The sequence below is a fragment of the Pelobates fuscus genome, chromosome 3, assembly GCF_036172605.1.
Source record: "Pelobates fuscus isolate aPelFus1 chromosome 3, aPelFus1.pri, whole genome shotgun sequence".
Classification (NCBI taxonomy): Eukaryota; Metazoa; Chordata; class Amphibia; order Anura; family Pelobatidae; genus Pelobates; species Pelobates fuscus.
Window position 1 is genome coordinate 357746661 of NC_086319.1, and position 20183 is coordinate 357766843.

A 20183-nucleotide genomic window follows, 5' to 3' on the forward strand; every position below is an offset into this window, starting at 1 on the left:
TGCTGCCAGATCAAGTTTAACAAGCGGATTTCTACGTTTGTATTGGGGATTGGAGGACTTACGGTGCCCCACCGCTTTTTTGAGCAGAATGCAGCAGTTTATTTTCGCAGTGACAGGCTGCATCTTACTGATATGGGCCTTAAATTGGTCAACCTAGCGCTGCAGGATGTTTTGGAGCAGGCCATGGCTCTGGTGGGGGGTTGCTCCCACTGATTTAGACGTAAAACAGCAGGGGAAGAAGGAAAGTCTGGGCTAATCCCTCCCCTACCCTCTGGTACATGGTTTGGATAAACAGATGTGCCCACTGAGCCAAAGGCCGGCTAGTGGTTAGTATTGTGGTATGGTAAGGCCAAGTTATATTGGCTAATATATCTAAATGGTGACTACAGCTGAGTTAAATGTCGATCTAAATTTTGGAATACTTGTTTAAATCCTTTTTTCCGGAATTAACACCACTCTAAATAAAACACTGAAAATCATCTAAAATGTATAACGATGATTGACAAGGAGTTACAGGAAAAATCCACTGCCAAAATATAAAAAAAATATTAATATTAAAGCAAAAATAATTATTTAGCAGATATACGCCCAATGAAAAGATGCATTCCTTTAATTATGCATTTTTGTTTTGGGTGTATATCTTAAATCAGCTTGCAAAAGCTGCAGATCTCTTTTCTGAAGCCTTTGCAATCTAATGTCTTCTTCTCCAACAAAATACATTCTGTGGCTATCCAATCATAGACTTCCCAATTCAGAACCATCTAACGAGAAATGTTTGCAAGGCAGGTGCAATTGTCTGCCTCTTGAGTTTAGTAAATGTACTGGTTGTCTCATTGACAGCCAGGGGATGTAAAACGAAGGTAAAATTATAAAAGTGTTAATTTCTGTTAAAATCTGCACTTTTTGTAAATTGTTTTAAAAGAAGAGGACGAACTACACACATAAAACACTCAAAGTTAAAAGTGTTTTAGGTGTTTGGAGTGTCCCTTTGAGAAGGAGGCTCTTAGTTGAAGGATAAAATGGTGTGGATTTATGCATTGAACCTAATAATCCATTCCTCACAAATTCATATTATTTAAATTGTATGGATATGTAAACTTAATATTAAAAATCCTTGGAAGTGACTGCCCCCTTTTAAATTTACCAAAAGTCATTGTTTAGTGTAGCGGTTCCCAAACTGTGCGCTGCGGCTCCCTGGGGTGCCATGACTGGCAAACAGGGGGCCCCCATGGTCAGTGGGCCCATATTCACTTAGGACCACCCCCATGGGTATTTCTGCTTTATTGAACCGCGGCCCCTTAAGAGCTTGTCCGGGCCCCTGTGGTATCAGCCGTCTGGAAGGAAGTGACAGCCTGTCAGTTCTTCCCAGTTTCCTGCAGTGAGCGTCTCATGGGAGGGGAGGAAGCAGCAGCACAGGCAGAGGCAGTATCAGGGGAAAGGAGCATGAGGAGTGAGCTGCTCCAGACCCCTCACTCCCGTCAGTCAGCAGCAGGACCAGGGCCAAGCAAGCCACCCTCCTGGACACAAAGGGTATGCTAACAGGAGGGTGGCTACAGATAAAGAATAATTATCACATGTATGTGTTTGTGTGTATCTGTGTCAAGGTCTGTGTATGTGTCAGTGTGGGCATCTGTGTGTTTGAATCTGTGTGTCAATGTGTGTCTGTGTTTGTGTTCATCAGTTTGTTAGGCTGTGCATCTGTGCATGTGTATATATGTCAGTGGGTGTATCTGCCTGTAAGGGTGTGCATCTGTTTGTATATGTCAGAGTGTGTATCTGTGTTTCAGTGTGTGTCTGAGCATACACAAATCTGTGTGTTAGGATGGGCATCTGTGTATGTGCATCTGTGTGTCAGGGTGTGCATCAGTGTTTGTGTGTACATCTGCATGTGTGTGTTTGTAAGGGTATGTATCTATGTGTTATGGTGTGTGCATGTGTCAGTGTTTGTGTGTCAGGGTTCGTATATCTGTGTGTCATGGTGTTTATTTGTGTGTGTTTATGTTGGTGCATGTGTCAGTGTGCTTGTATGTTGGTGTGTGTATCTAGGTGTGTGTGTGCGTGTTGGTGTCTATATGAATTTGTGTGTATATGTCAGTGTATTTATATGTATCTGTGTGTTTTTATGTATGTATATCTGTGTAAGTATGTATGTATATATGTGGTAGTGTAGGCATGTGTGTGCATACATCTAAGTAATCAAACACAAGCACAACATGCACACTGCTGCAATCTAGCACAAATATTACATACAGACAAACCCCCTGTATTCACTCAAACACCAATACACACAAATGTACATCTACATTTAAAGGCAAACATTACATCCAAACACACCCCTGCAAACAAACACATACATTACATTCAAACACACCCCTGTATTAAAACACTAAAATTCTATTCAAGCACCTCTTTAATCAAACACCAACACCAACACATTATACATTATACCATAGCACCAGTATATGCCGCAGCGCTGTATATAACCTAGAACTCTGTTTTGACTTGGGGCGCCTTTGAAACATATTAAGTGCGCATTGAACCTAAAAAGTTGGGAACTACTCCACTGGTTTAGTGGATAAAACCTATTGTGTATGCAATGTGATTAAAACTGTGAATTCAAAGTGTATGAATCAGAGTATAATGTGTATAAATCTGTGAATACATCTAGGTTTATCTAGGTCTATCTAAGTGAGAATTAAGTAAATTCAAAATGGATTTCAAATTTAAAGCCAGCGTAGCCAAACCGAAAACATAGCTGGCTTCGAATATTTTTCCGTTTTGGGTTATTTTGACCCTAAATTTTTAATTAATTTTAGTGAATAACTCTGTGTCGTTTGGAATGCATGTGACTTTTCCATGTATGTGTGAATAATTTGGAATGCAACGTGTATGAATCTGTGAATGCATTGCACATGTAGTGTGTGAATGTGTGACTATATTGTGTATGCAGTGTGTATGAACGTATAGATATCTATTTTAAAAGCTGTGCAGCATTGCATTCAGGTAAGCACACCATCATTACTGAGCCTTTCATAAGAGCACTATTTTTGTACCACTCTAGGATTTTAGCTGAATGGCTAACTAGCATTAGAATTTCCCAAATAAAATAAAAATAAAATCACTGTTTAGTAGATATACCGTAGAAAGAAAACTTGCTGCATTTAATTATGCATTGTTTCATTGGGGTTATATTTAAAAATAGCTTGTAAAAACTGCAGATCTTTTGTCTGCAGCCTTTGCAAGCCCTCCCCATCTAACCCCACCCACACTTTATGTGGCTGTCCAATCACATACCTCCCAATGCAACTCAATGAAAAAACCTTGCAAGGCAGATGCTCTGGGCAATTGCCGCCTCTTGAGTATAGATACACTTTGCCGAACCAGTAAGTAACAGGACCCGATGATTACTTGGCAGCCACAACAAGGTTAATTTATAAAAGTGCCAATTTCTATTTAAATCGGCACTTTTTGTAAAATGTAAGAAAGATGCAATCTAAAGTGATTTATGGGTCTGGAGTGTCCCCTTAAGGTATTTATAGCATTAGGTTTAAAGTATTACATAACATTGGTATTGATAACATTGATGGTATATTACTTAGCTACAACAAAAAAAAGTGTTTCCTCCTCCATATCGATTTATCAATTTTGTTCCTAATTGGATGAAAGTCATTGGCTGAAAACATGAGCAGACACTCTCATTAGGGCATTCTGAACATTAACCTCAATGTCCATCTTGGCATTACACTATTTTTTTGTGTGAGAATGAAATGCAGCCTGCATGAATAACTGCATTAAAGCTCTGGACTGTAACTATCACTGTTCAGCTTCAGCTATCTCAGAGTGATGGGGTTTATAGTCCACAACATCTCAATTGTTACCATTATATTAAAGGAATACTCTGGGCACCTAACAACTTCATTGGAATGAAGACTATCAGCTTATGCACTAAGCTAATCAATGGCACCCGTGTATTAGTCCAATAGAGAGCAACAGAAGGGCAGGGGCAGACCTAAATGGTACTGGATTCAAGAATTTGGGGTTAAACCATTTGTGAAGGATTTAACCCCTAGAGGACCTTCTGGCACCATAACAACTTCTTTCCAGTGAAGTTGTTATGGTGCCATGGGTTTCTGTTAATGAATTATCATACATCAAAAATGCTAAGGATTGTAACTCCCATTATTCTCTGCCAAACAACAGCTCCCAAAGATTGTTGGAAATTACATTTCACACTATTTCAATCTTCTACTCGAGTTTTCATGACTATTTAGATCATCCAGGACTGCACATGTCCTTGCAATACTGGGCAAAAATAGTCAAACTGGAAACATCTTTTAGCTATTTTCCAGCTCATTTATTTTTGCCTAAAATTGGAATTCCCTTGTTAATTCTCCAAATTCCCCACATCATAAATAACCCTATAAATATGCATGCTGTGCATGTGAATGAGTTAATATGAGTTATATGTGGTACGTATGACGGTCTGTTGACTGTCTGTACGAACATATGCACGCACAGTGTGTACAATGTATGTGTCCAGCGTATGTGAATGCGTGCAGCCTGTTCATTTACTAAATGCATTTGTGTATCACTGCGATCCTATCCCAGTGCGTTGGTGTACATATTGCTTTGTAATACTGGCCGATGGCTATAGCTTTCCTCCCTGTCTTTAATTTGTTGACATCTGATGGATGGTTTAATATTTTAAGCTTTAACCTTATGACACACCAAGGCACAAACAGATACACCAACACACGGCAGAGATTGCGAATCATACCAAAAGAAGCAAGCAGGTACACACACACACAAGCAATGCTTACATACATGCATACAGAGCAGCATCCGTCCACAAGCGTACAATGCAAATGCATGCACATAGATGAACGCTGTGCATATAAATACATATTTAAACGGGAGGTGCCTTGTGTGCCGTTATCGTTCTATAAAGGCAAATAACATAAAGATCAGCTGCTACACATGACACCCTGATGTAGGGGAGACCAGTGTGATGGCACATAATTCCTGTCTGCAGTGATCAGTTCTACTGAGGTGACATTGAGTCACAATATCCCTCTACTGTGGGAGTCACTCTGGATAGCTTTCATCTTGCTCACATCACCCTCTGCCATCTGTCACCATGCTGAGCCTGCAACCTCTAGGAATGTAGCAGGATAAAGAGCTTGGCGCCTCTTGGGCATATAACTAGGAAGCCACAGAGCATGGCATCGCCGAAATAGGGCACAGCTCAGGAAAAACAAAAAAGGGCGCCTGTGTGAAAGCCCACAAGGGTACCAACATGTCATGTGTGCACACACACATATATATATATATATACATGGCACACAATGCGTGTGTGTGTGAATATGAAATGTACAAACACGCGCACGTATGCAGTATTCTATAAAAATACCAATATAGACAGTAAACATACACAGATCCCCAGATTCTGTAAGATGGAGATTAATATCTTGCTTATATATGACCTCATCAGATGCACACAGATTGTATGTGGGTGCTTAATTCAGCTGGTCACAAATGCTTGATATAGGCAGGACTCCCAATAGATATATTCCCTGTAAAATATTGTTAGTACCATAGAAAAAGTACTGTGAGCTACTAAAATACTTAATCATTTTATAAATACAAGGAAATACAATTAATTTTTTTAAGTTATTTTTTTATATACCCACTGATACAGAGCATTGTGTCACAATGAATTATGTATGTATGCATCTATTAACCCCTTGGTTTATTAACCCCTTAATGATCAATATAATTTTTTGCCTTCATTACAATCTGTTCCCTAAAAATCCTACATACCCATGTCCTGATAATTTGCTCCAGCTGCTTTACACAGTCATAGAGGGCTAATAATGGAAATATAATATATATATATATATATATATATATATATATATATATATATAATGTATATAAATCCATGTATTAACCCTTCTATATATGTATCTGTTCTGTCTATATGCACCAGTGCTTTTCTTGTACATGATGGAGAGGCCTGAGGTGGCTATACCACTGCCCCAGGTGAGTACCGACGGCAAATGTGTAGTGTGTGTGAGAGACCTCTCTCCATAGAGATGGACTGTGAGAGAGAGAGTCCAAGGAGGGGTTAGGGAGAGACAGAGAGGACTGATTGAATGGAAGAGACAGAGCAAATGGATTTAATCTGAGAGATAATGAGAGATAGAGAGAAAAGGGGAGGGGGAGAAAGATGGAGTGAGACAGAGAAATATTTATATAGAGAGAGGAGGAGAGATGTAGGTGAAATGAGAGACAAAGATGGAGTGAGAGAGAGGAGGGAGTGGGTAAAAAAAAGGAGAAAGGGGTGGAGATAGAGCGAAAGATGGAGTGAGAAAGGGGGAAAAGGGAGAGGTAGATGGGGAGGATGTTGAGAGATGGAATGAGGTAGAAAAAGGAATGGAGGGGAGAGCAGGAGATGACTCAGAGAGAACATGCAAAGTACACGTAAAGGGAAAGAGAGATAAGAACTAGAAGAGTGAGGGGAACAGAAAGAGTGATAGAGAGGTAAAGAGAACAGGGAGAGGGTTAAAGAAAGTAAGGGGGAGGGAAGAAGGGAGGGTGAGAAGAGAGAGAGAGAGAAAGGGAGGGAGGGATGGAGAGACGGAGGAGGGGCAGAGAGAGGGAGAGCGAAACAGCCACAGAATCTCTCATTTATTTCTTTGTTATTTCTTTACGTGGGATAAAAAAATAATCTGGAAGAAGAGGATCAGCTGAAGAGCATCAGATCCTGGGAAGAAGAAAGAGAGGAAAACAGGCATCCTGGCAGAAGAATACAAGAGAGAGAGAAGGAGGGCAAGGGAGAGAGGTGAAATCCGGGAGATCAGGAGAGAAAAGGAATAGAAACAGAGATGGAAGAGGAGGTATAGAGAGAAGGAATGCAGGAGACAGACAGGAGAGGAGTAAAGCAGAAAAACAGATAGTGTGAGCTCAAGGAAAAGGTGGAAGGTGAGAAGAAAAATAGAGATTTAGAGGGATCAGAATAGAAAAGAGAAACAGGAAAGACCAAAAGACAACAGACAGGGTAATACAATGATATTCATGCATAGAGAGTGACGGACAGCTAAGGATACACAGAGAAAGAGCAGGGAGAGATTACAGACAGTCTGACGGGGGAAAGAGTGGGAGAATGGACATAGTGGAGGTGTAGACAGAGGCAGGCAAACACCAGCAGAAGCAAAACACATCAAGGTGCAGAGAGACCTTAGCTGTCAAAGCTGAAAAAAAAAATTGGCTCATTCATTAGTGACCGGCTAGTGATGCTTCCATGCCTGCCTTGTGCACGTCACAGCATCCCAGGCATGTTTAGCATGAGAGATGTCAGGGATGCATCTAACTCATTGGGAAAACAGTGGCCATTGATAAGAGAGGGGGGGCTACCAAACAGGTGCAGCAAAAAAAATTAAAGAGACATTGGGTTAGCACCTTGGAGAGTGACTGGGCCATCCAGGGATAGAAAACTACCTAAATACTCGAAGCGACCAATTACCTGCACAATTCAGGAAAAAGAGGGCTACAAGCCTGTGGCAAGGATTAGCCAAGATCTAGTATCGCTGCAGCTGTGAGAGAGAAACTGAACCTGCCTGCTATAGATCTTTAAATGGCAAAAATACCAGAAAACACTTGAATAAAGAGATGGATACCAAGTTCTAGAGGGGTCAGCAAGATTCAAATGTGGATAGTGTCTTCCATAAACTGACTAGGAAAAATTCTGCACATGTGACAGTTTAGCGTATTATTTGCTATCCTGTGATCAGGCGATATCTAGAAGAGCTTGAAAATCTTAGTATCTCAGTGCTGCTAAAAAAAAAAAAGAAATTAAATAAAAAACATCTACGAGGAGGCCAGCAAAATAGAAGCATGGCTAGCAACATAAAGGAGTGTTCACCATCCAATGACTGGCACAAATCCCAGAGTGGCTAATTTACTAATGAGACCCTAGGAGAGAGGCAATATACCTGTGGTTGGCCTAGCATAACAGAAAAACATTTGGAAGCGGTTTGCCAATCAGAATTTGGCTAATATGCTAAAAGGCATCAACATGAAGAGGCTATCGAATGGACTTGTATAATGCGATAGAGCAGCTGAAACAAGTGACTGGCATCCAGATAAAATTACATCCCAAAAAGGAGGCTCCTGCAAAGCATCTTGGAGTGGTGGGCGACCATCCGGCTCCAAAAAGGCCAACTGTGATATTTGGACAGTGGTTAACTGTGTGATATCGGGCGCAGGAGGTGGGGCCTGGGCCAAGAGGCTCTACCCCTGTTGAATCATGTCTGCTTCAAGTTGGCTAGTAAAGGAGAATCGGTGACACGCCATCCCCCTTCAGCCCCCTCAAATATAAAACACATTTCGCGAAAAACGATCTACACAATAAGGTGAGAAATCTGTTAATGATTATATGTTTCCTACACAGGTTCACTGTATGCATAGAGGCTAATGCCTGCAGGATAATGTGTGTGTGTGTGTGTGTGTGTATATATATATATTGTTGAATGTACACATAATGTTCGCATAGACTGATGAATTAATTAATAACAGACATGCACTCATATACATGTACAATTACTGTACATGCATGTGTGTGTACATGCATGTGTGTGTCCATTAAACACTCTGGTTATCTGTGTATGTCTGTGCAGACAAGGTATGTACGAATACATGGTTCATATGTAATGTGTGCCAATATAATTGTGCATATGTACACCTACAGATGGTTATCTGTTTAGATGTATTCAATGTGTTATGTTTTGCTATAAAATCCATTAAGCGTACATTGTGTGTGTGCAGATTCATCAATATATTTCTGTGCATAGACAGATTACTAAATAGTTTTATAAAATGATCTGCATATGCAGACATGCATATGTATCTAATCTATGTATCTATCTATCTATCTATCTATGTATCTATCTATCTATCTATCCCTGTCTGTCTGTCTATCTATCTATGTATCTATCATTTTAATTGATTTATTTAAATTGAATATTTACTTTCACATTCATGTTTTAAAATAAATGAGTATTTATATAGGTATATTAACATGTTGATTTGGTAATGTCTCTTGGAATGTTATATAAAATGTTGAGATAGATAGATAGATAGATAGATAGCTAGATAGATAGATAGATAGATAGATAGATAGACAGATAGATAGATAGATAGATAGATAGATAGCACACATATAAGATACAGTCGTTATCTGTTGATGGCTAGACTAACATGCTACATGGCCTATCTTTCTGGAAGACTGATTATTTCTTATGGAAATACATTTATTGTTACTCATTCAACCTTATACACCTCTTGTCTACTAAGAGATATACATATTTGTCACAAAATTGTATTACCTTTGGATTTAAAGATAATCCTATGAATTGAGAGAATGGTATACTTTATAGAAAAGCAAATGATGCCCATTTGGTTTTAGAACTCACATGAGAGCCTTGGTTCAGTGAGTGAGTAGTGCAGGTGTGGAATAGTCTTCCAGAAGAAGTGGCTGTGACAAGTATATTGGGCCATTGAAGAAGGATGTATGGATGTAGGAAATTGAATTGTGACAACAGTAAAGGTCCAATCCAGATGTTAATATTCCATCTTGATCAAGTGGTGTGCCCCTGTGCTGTATGTGCTGCATAATAATGTTAATGTTTGATGGCCGACAGAGTATAGGCCAGATCTTGCTTTTCCCCACCGTCTGCATGTAGAATGTGGTTGTCCAGCAATAAATGGAGGAAAGCACTTGAAACAGTGTTTACCTATGTCATTAAGTTGTGTCTTAATGAGGGCAGTAGAGATGTAAGAATACGAATGAGGTATTGTCTAGACTTCCATCATATGAACATGCTTGTATCTATGATGTACAATGAAAAAAAAAAAGAAAAATTACTCAAAAGTCCTGATGGTGGGGGACGACAATTTTTTTAATTTTTTGACCAGCCTTCAGATGTCAAATGGAGACCCTAATTGTAGATTACCGTCAAATGTACTAACTTGGACAAATAGAGGCATCATCATTTAATGGAAGGTAATATGGAACGTTGATGAAACCAATATTCAGTTTATTCACTCAGCAGAGAATTGTGGATAATTTACAAGGATATTACAAATTACAGTCCAAAAATACAAACAATTCTCCAACATCCCTGGTTTAAGAAACAACCCCAAAATATTTCTAACCTCCCTACCTCTAATAAATGTATGTCACAATATATTCAATGTTTTTGCCTAGTTTATTAAAATAACCTTTCTCACCTTGATTGTCCATCTTAAGGCTAAGAAATCTGAAAATGGCCTCTGTTTGAATAACCCATGCTCTTTCGACAGCTTTTTCCATTTCTATGGGTCTCTTCTCAGATTACACAAAGTGGTGGAAAAGTCACATGTAAACTCCACATGTTGAGATAGCTTGGTTTATGAAAATCAGTGACACCTATGGCTAATATCCCATACCCATCTAGAAGTATTATGTCTTTCATTAAAATACGCAAAAATAATCTCACTCACTGCCAACGATATTTACTGCTTAGTAGACAGTATTCTCAATTTGGGGGAAAAAAAGGGTTATTTGTTTAACATATTTGTATTCAGTTTAATGTATTGACTGTTAGAAAGCAGTGTCACTTATTGGGAATAAGTCCCACTTACCAGAGGTCATACTCACATACTCACTTATCAGGAAGCCTTTCACATTAACTCTCATTTAAAAACATTAGAAATCAGTTTGTCGTCTGTGAACAGATGGTGATACCAGTGTACTCATTGGAAGAAATGGCAAGTGCTACTCACTGCCAGACTGTGGCACTAGTAGCAAGTCAATGTAATTCACAGATAAGCTTAAAGGCAAAGTGATGCTTGAAGGCAAGGTATCAGTCATTAAAAAATTAAATTCACTCACTTCAACTCATTCTAAAGCAAAATGTCTTACCGGGAAAGTCTAGCTCAGTCACTGCACAGTGATATCACTTACTCATACCCTGGAAGCCAAACTAATTTACAGAAGAGCGATAGAACTTAATGCAAGATCATCTCAAACAGTGAAAGGCAATTCAATCAGTGGGGAGCTACCATGTAGAACTCAAGCTACAACATAATCCCAACACATAGTCATGTCATAGTCATGGGAGGTACTTGCTACAGTAACCAGTCAGTAAAATGTGGCATCACTAACTAAAAGATCAGTCAGATACAATGATGTGGAGTAAATTCCAAGACCAGTCATAGCAGTGTGGTATTACTCCTTGTGAGATAATTTCAAATGCTGAGACATAAAGTGTAGTTCTTGCTCACTCACCAGAGACTGGTAGCTAAAAACCATAAGAGTTTAAACTGGTAACATCAGTCTTAGTCATTGTAAATTCAACGCGTACTTATGAATTTTATCATCATTAGAAGTTTGGCGTGTTAAATACTATGTTGCTTATTGAGCAACAGTAATTGGAAGTCAACCATCTGAGGTCATTATCAGGTGTCACTCAGTTGGGTGACATGAAACAGTCTGTTACAGATCAAAGTTAATTCCACTCAAGGTTGACCAAAGGTAGTTACTCCGCTCAACAGTAAGGAGTCAATTTTCTGAGTATAGTCTTATAGTTTAGTTCAATCTATAGGTGGATAATTATGTTAATGGCTATTACTAAAGTCTTATTTACATAATCTCCCATAATATAAACAACACAGACTTCCTCATTTGTCATACCTATAAAGTTATTTTTGTTTTTGGTAGTTTCACTCACTGCAAGAAACTCTACGTTGGGGATAGGCAAGCTTTAGCTTTCCACATGCTGTGGACTACATAAACCATAATACTCTTACAGCCATAATGCTGGCAAGGCATCATGGGAGGTATATTTCAAAATATCTAAAGTGATTGATGATTACATGATGGTTAAAAAAAGGTCTATGTTATTTGGATAGAACCTCCATTGATCAGATGCATTCAGTTTTTATTGATCCCAGTATCTTCCATATTGTAACACGCAAGATACAGTCCAACACAAAATCTGGAATGGCAGAGGTTGGCTATTTCTTATAAAGATATCTGTTTATCTTCGTCTTCGTCCGCAGTCTAAATAACTGGTGATGTAGCCCACTGGAAACAGTCTAAACAAAATAAAGAAAATAACATAAAATATATCATTGTAACAATTCCCAAACATTATTGTATTGTTGTTTATTGGGATAAAAAAAAAAATTTAAAAACACATCACCAAATTCAACTAAATGTATGAAAAGTTAGAAATCAAAAAGTTATTTAATTAATTGACCATAGAATAGTTTATATTCCATCCAAAATAAAAACTGGTGACATTCCCACGGAAAATTAGCCGGATGACATTGACAAAGTAAGAGCATATTTAAAGATGCATTATTCACAAAATAAACAAAACATTACAGCAAAATGATTTTGACAATAACAACTTATTACATTCCTGCCTAATGATTCTTTTAAAATCGTTTTTTTTATTTTCCTTTAATTTTTAACAACATGAAATTGGTGAAAATCCTAAAATCTGCTTTTTTTATGACACAGAAAAGGGCAGTTTTGAATTGCCCTCCTGTGCTCAGTAAAGAACGTGCAAAACTAACACAAGGCCCCAAATGAAGCCTGACCTGATTTTGAAAAAAATAGCTGTAGTTATATAAATGCATTACACGAAGGGGTGCATATTCCGAGACACAGCATTTGGATAAAAATAATTATTTATATTTAATGTGCTAAATGACCTTAGAAGAGGAGAACTTTACACTACAGGAATAAATATGCACACAGTACAAAGAAAATTATGTTTTGCTTTTTTTTACATCCCACTGTGCGCAGCTAATCTTTTGTTGGTACGTTCTCCCCAACGTACAATAATGTTATAATAATTACATGTAGATTTCATACCAGGGTCATATTCTGCAACAAATAACAATTTTTCCATGTAACACTGATTTACACGCCTTTTACTGATAGCAATCACCTTCTTTTAAATCATTAAGGTACTGCTTTATTGCCATGGAAACTTCAACAATCTACATTATTGCTTGCTCCCAACATATTTTTGTGAGCAAGCAAAATGCATATGTATAGTTCTTTCAGGCACGCCTTTTGTGTAAGCTTCATAAATGGGTATCGGGGTACATTTCCAGGTACAAAGTGGCTGATGCCCTGTCTTGAAGTACTTATTTAAGTTACATATGTTTTGTTTTGATTTGTTTATTCATTTTTGAGTGTTTGTTGCCATTTGTTAATAAGTGTAAATAGTCTAAATGTAGTTAAATTCTTCAGCATCATACCTCCATGTTGACATGCATCTGTAGCTTTGATTGCTGTGAGTGAGTGCCAGAAAGATTACTTAATGGTAGATAGTGGAACAAATCGGAATTGAAATTTCTTGTACATTATTGTAAGTGTTGATCAAATGGCACAGTTTCTCTAGGAATTGGAAGCCAGTCTCACTCATTGCTGCGTGCTCATCCCATGGAAGCCATTGACTGAAGCTCACTCACATGCTTCTGAAGACAGTCTCAGTAGTAGGTACACACATGCATCGCAAACCATAGCACACTTGCAAGCTAATATCACTCATTGCAACACATGTACATCTTTCTCACTCACAACAGCACTTTTATATTTATTGGGTTTTAATATCATTCACTGTAGTATTCTCACATCCATGGGAAACCAGTCTAACTCAGTCTAACTGTAGCCCACTCATACAGTGGAAGAAAGTTTCACTCACTGTAGCAGGGTTGGCAGCCTTCGTCACTGCAGATATTGTAGACTTCATCTCTCATAATACTCTTACAGCCGTAATGCTGGCAAAGCATCATGGGAGATGTAGTCTACAACATCTGGAGTGCTGAAAGTTGCCTGCCCCGCCACTATAGCATACTTACATATCATCACAAACATGACATGTGCATGGTTGGTCTTTTAGGCATAGAATAAAACAAAACCCCTTCCCCCAACATACCCATAAATACACGGAAAAATATTGTCCACAGCATTATTTAAATATATAATTAGCAGTAATGAAACAAAAAGTCATTGTTAAACCTTGAACGAAAACCATCTTCCCTTTTACCTTGAAAACCAATGACAATGACCCAGATAAATAACAATAATGTAACAATACAACCTTAACTATGACTTAACACTAGACACCACCAAGGGTGCCACCATTTTAAGGAACCAACCTGTAGATGTATACCAAGACACCTCTATGTCTCCAGGTTTGGAGCCACCAACCAGCTTCAAGCTACCAAAAACAACTTTGAACATGTCCTTAATCTTAGTTAAACTTAACTATTCCAACTACCAGTCCCTTCTACTCCCAAATTGGCCTATCCAGCCCCCTGGCATTGTGACCAAACTGGAGAACAAAACATACCCATGAAAAAAGGGAGGGAGGGTGTGACAACAACAGATTTAAATGCTTAATTAGAATGATCTGTCACGAAATGGAAGATCATATATATATATATATTGATATATATAAACTAACACCCCAATACTAAGCAATTAACCAATAGGCTACCCCCTAATTATATGCCTCATTGCACCATACTCATTCTTGAAATTCAGCCTTACTGTTGTAGCAGACTCGCATTGATTGGTTAGCCAACCCACTCGTTCGGAAGCATGTCTGTGACTTAGGGAGAAGCTGTTTGAATCATGAAATAGTTGTAGAATTTGAAACCATAATATAGCCTATATTTCTTAGAAGCAAATTCAACTTATTGTAAGACCGTATTGGGCACTATTGGAAAGTATAATTTAATCACCATTTTACTTATCAAATGGGAGTCTTGACAGCAATCACTCATCAGAAGCCAATCTCAGCCAGTGGTAATTCTCATTTGCATGCAGTTTCTCTCATCATAAAGTAATGCCAATCAGTCGAATGCAGTTTTATTCACCAGAAGAAAACATTTCATCTTTTTACAGGAAATTCTGTATCTAAAAAAAAATAACATTTAAATAGCTTTATTGTTTTAAAATAGTCTAGAGCAGTATTTCTCTGTTGCAATGTGCACTACCTGTAGTTCATACAGTACAATGTAATATTGTATCACAATTTTGTTTGGAAAGTTCGTCCTGTCCTATGAAAAACAACAGTACACTTTTTTTTATTATTATTTTTTTTTATAAATGATGCTACAAAACACAATTTATTCTAATCATGCAAAACCAACCCGTTTTATCTGCAATAAAATCTACCAACAGAAGCAGATATCTAAATGTCATAAGACTTTTGACCAACCATCATATCTTGTGGTTTTGGCATTACAAATTAAATTTGATTGTATTCATTTTTGCAACAATTGTGCGTGTATTTGGTTAAATGCCAGAGATTTCTGTTGTGATGTGCTTGTTAAGGCACTTCATGTTCAGTTTTAAGGAGGTCGATTTGATGATATGTAGTCGGGTTATGTACCACTACCTGGTTTGGACTTTAACTCCCATGATTTTGAGCCATAGCTGGATGGAGTGCAACACACAAGGTTTTCTTGGCTGACAATGCATCATAGGAAATGTAGTCCTCAACAGCTAAATTGCTTTTATTCATGGTGAAAAGTAATTTCTAAGGGGCTCAGGAAAAATAAAACCTGATCAGTTGATATAACAAAGTGGGAAACTGGGAAAACCGAAGATGAAAGAGGCAAGTTTTAACATAAGGATTTGCAAACGATCAAACCTGGCAGACCATAAGGGCTTAGCCAACATTTTGATACCAATAGCTGCGTAGATAATTGTATGTATTACTCTGTGTATGCTGGCCGACTATTGTATGCGTGTCATTGGTCTTTGTTACCGAGGACAACACAGATGGGGATTATGCTCTAAACAATTAATTGTAGTGAATTAGAAACCAAATTGTAACAATGTAAGCAAAAAGAGGGCTGATTTTAAATGGTTGGTTAATTTAGCCTGAATTTCGCAATTTGAGATTCAGTTCAGTACAATTCAGTGAATAAATTACAATGTGTCAGATTTTTTTTTCTTCCTTTGTGTGTGTGTGTGTATATGTGCCTAGTTGGCCATCATGGGCCATGTAGTTTACAATAAGTGACGAAGAACTATATTTGACAATGCAATAAATGCTATTTTGCTAGATCGATATATAGGTGCTAAGGTGAGTTGTCTCTGTTTGTATCAATATGCCTGGTTTTAACGATCGCCACCCGTGGCATTAATAACAAAAATAGTGATGGGTAACCAAAGCAAAGCAGAGGCCAGATGTTTGAAAACAATCATTAGATAATATGCAAATCCAAAACATCTGGGGTGCCTACGTTAGTCCAAGCCTCTTGCTGAGCGTAGTGGGATGCGATTTAAAATCTTACAACAACTAGGGAAATAAAGCCTGCATGTGTCTAATATAGAGTATTAATACACTCACTGTTTGTATCAATGCATATCACTATAGTAGAGTTGTTTACTAAACACGGTTGGCTCTGAATTCATCAATTGCACACTTAGGCCAAAATTGTTGGCTAGGAGAATGTTTCCAGTTTGGTTATGCAACATATGTTTGTAAATTCCCAGGTCAGTTACCAATAATTCACAGCAATGTATTGGTTCATTCAGTAAACTGTGAATCATAGTAAATCAAGTACAAAAAAAATCACCAAAATAGTTAATTTATAAATAATTCTTCTAAGTAAAAGACACAATAGCTTGGTTATTTTCATCTAAATTTCTAAATTAGCTTTTTTAAATTCAGTATGATTCACTGTATAGAATGCATTTCTTCTCTCTAGTCATTGCTTTTGTATATAGTATTGTCATCTTTGTCTATTCCAAAATGAATACAATCGTGTAGTCCAGACAAGAAGGCAGGGCATTAACTAATTTATTGAGTATAGCATTTCATAGATGTAATTTCAATTATTTTGTCTAAAATTCAATCTATTATTTCATTAAGGTTGTTCATTGGGACTTAACTATTCCCCTTTTAACAATAAATGCTATGAAAAAAAAATAATTAAAATGTTTATTTGCAGTGCAATGAGATCATTTGTTAATATGTTTCTTATCCACTTTTCTGAAATCATCATTCATTGGCTGAGAGTGTCAAGTGACTGCTCTCAGCCACTGAATAAGCCTGTGTATATTAAGATTTGGACATAACTGACATTAGCCAGCCTAGAACTCTAGTTCCGGGCTAGCAGATGATGCCACATGATGCTGCCAGAAGTTGAGTAACCCCTTAGGCAGCAAAGGGGTTAAACTCAGTACGTGCAGCATTTCACTGCGAAACGCTGCACAGACAGACTTCATGCACCATAACCACTTCAAATTATGGAAATGGTCATGGTGTTTGGAGAAACCCCCTTAAATGAAACACTTTTGATTATATAGTAATTAGTGTGTGCAGCAGTCTGTGTGTGTGTATGTGTTGGAGTGCGCCAACTTTGTATCTCGTTTTACAATAGTGTACAGTAGTGTACTATATCCTGATTGTTATACTAGAATTTAAATCTCCTAAATCCAAATTTTAAAAGCCCATATAGGTACTCATGCTGTATAGCAGGCTAAGCCAGAGAGCAGACAAGTAAATGAAAAGTATTTATTTAGAGGACTTGTGAATTAGTCTCTAAGTGTACGTCTGAAGTAAGTTGATTCAAATTGCTAACTCACCTTCTCTCTTATCTCACATTACCTATTACAGGTTCCACATCCATCACCATACGACATTACAATTTCTCTCAAACTCACCAACTTTCATTGTAATTAGTACATAAAATATAAGTTTTATGGAGTCAGCTTGCTTCTATACCAAATGTTCATCTCTGAATATCTCTCTCCCAGACTGTTTCCAGACTGTACTCCCTCAATACTCTTCATCTTAAAAAAAAAAAAAAAACAACTCCTAACACGACAGCTATGGTCTACCTGTTTTGCTCTCCAGTTATGCCCTAAATCGTGTATGTACGGTAGTTGTCTATGTAACAAAATCTGCGTGTATGTCTGTATAACAGTGTGGGTTTAGAAGTGTGGGTGGGCAGTCTGTGACATTTTGTGTAACAGTGTGTGCACACACAGCAATATAACTATGTATCAATGAATGCATACCACTGTGTCTCTATAAGTGTGTATGTATATAGCAGTGCGTATTTAAGTCGCATTTTGCGTCTGTGAAACAGATTACTCAACTGAAGTCCTGAGACCCGACCCTCCCTCCCTCCCTTGTTTTTAAAGGGCCGGTGCCACGCGCTTATTAACGAATCAGACTAATTAGCACTGTGCTGTTACCCAGTAATTTCCCTGCCAGAGCTCACACTCCCCCATTAATTATCACACATAACGACGGTACTTGTTACAGGGGGAATCAGAGTGCAGTTATCTCTCACTGTGTCCATATGCCCTGGAGGTGCCAGTTTCCAGTTTTGTGTTCAGCGCTAGACATGTCTGTCCTGTAGGGCAATAAGTTGGTCCATCGTTAAAGATGCCAGGGTTAGGAGTATCTGCTGCCAGTCAAACGAACATCATGCCAGCCAAGCAGAAATGCACATCTATGCAACTACCCAGCCTTAGAGGTGGCAGGCATTAAGTCTTAGAATGACCATAGTTATCTGAGACACGTAGCTAATAACAGAAGCGCCAACCTGGCTGTGACACATTCAGCAGTATGTATTTCATAACGGTTTAACCTATTGAGTGCTGTGTGCGTGGACAATGAACAAACTGGTTGAGATACTGCTTCAGAATAATGGGAGGTTTTGTTATTATTATTTATAAAAGACCTGTATATTCCATAGAGCTGTACAGTGGTTGAATGAGACATACACGTTTCACATACAGAATCAAGGAGGTGTGTGAACCATGATCAAACCAGCATTTAGCCTAAAGATGTTGGATAATGGACAACAGTTTTCAAGTTTGACCCTACCCTGGGGTAATAATATTCTCATAGCAACTTTTCAAGATGACTTATAATTTTTTAGCTGTTCCATGGGTGTTAGTCTCAAATATGCCCAGTAGATTCAGATCTTATGCCACCATTTTACTAAGGCTGCGTATTATCATAAAGCAGCACTGTCACCCAACCCCTGAAAAATGAGGATTCCATAAAGGTAGAATCTTTATGAAATACTCCTTTTGACTCTGTTTGAATTTCACTGAAATTCCAACCCAGTCAAGAAATATAGTGAGAAAAAGTGGGGTCTTTTTTGTATATTTTCTCTGCCTGACACTTGAAGACACTGGGCAGAGCTACCACCATGTAGAAGTGTTAATTCCCCCAGCCATCACCAGTGATGGCTGCAGGAAGCTGGCACTGTCTATGGAGGATCCCACAGTCTCATGGGATCTTCCATAGACCTTTATGCTGAACTCTCATGTATAAGCAGTGATATCAGCTCCTGGAGCTGAAACACCAGTATCTGACAAGAACCAGCTGGAAGAAGATGGCCACACCCACTAGGGACAGGTTCAGGTAAGTAGAACTCACCTTTACCTGTTCCCCCAGCCACCGGACTCCCAGCATCGATGTCACCGAATACTGCAAAGTCCCTTGACGATGACAGTGCCGTTTTAATGTGGTTTGACCTTGTTGTACCTGTTGGTGGATAGGCCACCTGAATAAATTGGTCCGTGCTCTCTTAGGCCAACTTTGCACTGACTGGCTCATCCAAAGGCCTGTGTTTTGATGTATGGTCTCCAGAGATCACTCTTAAAGTAGATGGCCATATGCTTTATTTTGGGTGCTGGTATAACGGATATTACTGAGCACATTTAACCCTGGTTGCTTATTTTACAGAATATTAACAAGATGCATTAAAAAAATAAATGAAATGTGATGAGGAAAGAGATACAGTTAGGGCCTAGAGAATGAGCACTCAGTTGTCCATCGTTTAGGCAATACTGAACCACATGGGACCACTGTTAGTTCTTATTTTAAAGTTCAAAATTCTGATGTGTCTACTTGCTAGATGAGTGGACAGAGAGAAGGACTCCTGAACTTGACTTGGAGATCTTACTACACTTTTATGGTACACTCTAAGCACCATAACCAGTACAGTTTAAATAGTGGCTAGGCTGCAAGGCATGTTTGCATAATTGAATAATGGCATTGCAGAGGCATTTGAGTATAACCAGCTACTTTAGTATTTTTTAACTTCAAAAACAGATTTATGAAAAGCACAAAACTAAA

At 38.3% G+C, this 20183-nt stretch overlaps 1 protein-coding gene across 3 annotated transcripts in view; it reads left to right on the forward strand.

Annotated features, from left to right (window-relative positions):
* Nucleotides 1-6653: 6653 nt before the first annotated feature.
* The window catches only part of ADGRL1 (adhesion G protein-coupled receptor L1), a 283392-nt gene continuing 269862 nt past the window's right edge, over nucleotides 6654-20183 (forward strand). For all 3 annotated transcript variants that reach the window (XM_063449237.1, XM_063449241.1, XM_063449242.1), the window contains exon 1: nucleotides 6654-8414. The gene's annotated coding sequence lies outside the window, so the exon portion shown is untranslated. The remainder of the gene's footprint in view (nucleotides 8415-20183) is intronic.